Here is a 2,395-nt window from a genome sequence, read left to right as displayed (position 1 = left end):
TCAGTACAATTTAGGTTGAGTTTTATGGGAACCGGGAACATGTTTAAACAGGACGAGAAAGAATAAAAAAATCCACCAAAATAGCATTTTAAGTCCTTAGTCCATATATCTTCATGAAAACAGTTCCCTTTGGCCTGGCTCACGCGGGGTCCAGAGGCTCCTGCCCCGATGCAGCGATGTCACCTCGAGGCAGGAAGGCACCTGTTACAGGTACAGCTTGATGAGCTCCTCGCTGAGGGGCCGAGGGTGTCAGCACCCCCAGGTCTGTAAACAGCAGTGTGATCAAGGAGGGGGGCGGGGTGTAGTCGACCCACGGGTGCTCTTCTCTGAGATCCTGTCCAGTCTGCACAGACCTCAGCGTGTCCGCCTTGTCCTGTGGACACAGCAAGCACACATTCATCTGCCCGCCATGTGCTCAGGGCTCTGCACTGGAGGTGGGGGCTGGCCTGGCCACTCTCCCCAAACGGGGAAAAGCCAGCTGAGCGGCCCACTGCCAAGGGCGCGGCCGCTGTGGTGGGCTGTCATGGCGGCCGCCTGGCCACAAGCCCACGGCACGCATCCCCTCACTGTGAGCTGGGCCCATTCCTCCAGACCCGCGAGAGAACCATTCTCAGAGCCCACCCTCTGCGGGCACTGCTCAGCCTGCCCACGCGTGGTGTCGGACCATCTAACTCTGCCCGTGCTGTTCCCCCTGCACAGGTCACGGAGGTCAGAGCTCAGGAGGCCAGGGCTTGCCCACGGGCACATGGGCACACGGGCAGGGAGTGTCAGGGAGCCGATCCAGGCAGCTGACTCTAGGCTGCACCGTTCACCACCAGCCCCTGCCTCTGCACCGCGTCTAGTGCTCTGTGAGCCGGAGGCTGGAAGGCTGAAATTCTGGGGGCCCAGTTAGACTCAGTCTCGCCGCCACCAACTTATCTTTCTGTCTCAATGTCGGAAGGAACAGTCACGGGAAGAGAATAACTCCCTGGTGCATTCTTAGCATTTTTTCAAAGGTTTGAGTTTAGACCCAAATACCCCTTCAAACACGTAAAGCTCTTGCCTGTAACTTGTCTGGGACGTCTTGCTGGTTTAGTGGGAAGAGCCAGATGAACGTGAAACTCTCCGCCACCACGTAGAAGGGCTTGTTCTGTGCTTCAGCGCACACGGCCATCTGGTTGGTTCCAATCTTGTGAATAACGCCTCTGTTTTCAACAACGCCCTCCGCTCCCACTATGACAAGGTCCACCTTCTCCATGATGTAGCCAACAGCGGCGTCCAGGACCACGGGAGGGGGATGTTGAGGTGGCACAGGGCTTTGGCCATTTTCTTTCGCCCCGTTTTTGATGAAAGTGTGGCACAGATCTGCAATTTTACTTCTCGCCAGTGATATTCTCCTGAGAAAAAGCTCTCCCCGCTCAATCATGATCTTTTCACACTTGGAGTAATCCGAGTATTCCGGGGATGCGAGACTGATGAAGCGCGGGAAGAGCTCCTGCCCCAGGACACGGCCACGGAGGAGTCCACACCGCCTAGGGTTTCAATGGCTCTGGTGAATTCACTCTCAGGCCCTGGATCGTCTCCCCTGTATCTCACTTCAAGAACTCCAGCAGAGTCCGTATGGCAGCCACAGCTGAGGCCGTGTCAGGATCATATTTCATCTGAGACTTGAAGTACTCGATTGTCGTCCATGGTACCCTCCGGACCGCGGAGCCCCGGGCCCGGAGCCGCCCGTGCTGCTGGCTGGCGTCCCGCGACAGCCTCCTTATAAGATTTGAAACCATTTATGAGGCAACCACTATGTATGATATTCTGCCTTAATGTTTTCATTATCAAAACACTTCATACTTCCGGTCAAGATGGCAAATTAGGTAAACTCTACACTATTCTCCTCCTAAGACCACTTCAAAATCACAACTAAATAATAGAACAGACATCATTGAGAACCAGCTGAAGACTAGCTGATCAGAATTCCTTAACTAAGAATATAAAGAAGCCATATAGAGACTGATAGGAGGGGCGGGTCCAAAAACCATGGTGTGACAATTAAAATATGCTAAGCAAAACAAGCCAGTCAGAGAAAGATAAATATCACATGATCTTATTTGTGGATTTTAATGAACAACATAACCTGCTGAACAAAAATAGATCCAGAGACTCAGAAGCATGGAACAGACCTTCAAACTTCAGAGGGAAGGCAGGGGAGGGGTGAGGGAGGGGGAAAGAGATCCACCAAGGACTTGTACGCATTCATATAAGCATAACCAATGGACACAGACACAAGGGGAGTGAGGGCATGTGCTGGGGGGTGGGGGTGGCCAAGGAGAGGTCAATGGGGGAAAAAAGGAGACATATGCAATACTATATGTAATACTTTAAACAATAAAGAATTTTTTTAAAATGGTGATATATATGT

General features: G+C 52.3%; 1 pseudogene; it reads right to left on the bottom strand.

Moving 5' to 3' along the window:
• Positions 1-204: 204 nt before the first annotated feature.
• On the bottom strand, positions 205-1,655 carry LOC118661093 (annotated as a pseudogene).
• Between the last annotated feature and the right edge of the window lie 740 nt (positions 1,656-2,395).

The sequence above is a fragment of the Myotis myotis genome, unplaced genomic scaffold (assembly GCF_014108235.1).
Source record: "Myotis myotis isolate mMyoMyo1 unplaced genomic scaffold, mMyoMyo1.p scaffold_m19_p_8, whole genome shotgun sequence".
In the NCBI taxonomy this organism is placed as follows: Eukaryota; Metazoa; Chordata; class Mammalia; order Chiroptera; family Vespertilionidae; genus Myotis; species Myotis myotis.
This window is presented reverse-complemented; position numbering and strand designations above follow the sequence as displayed.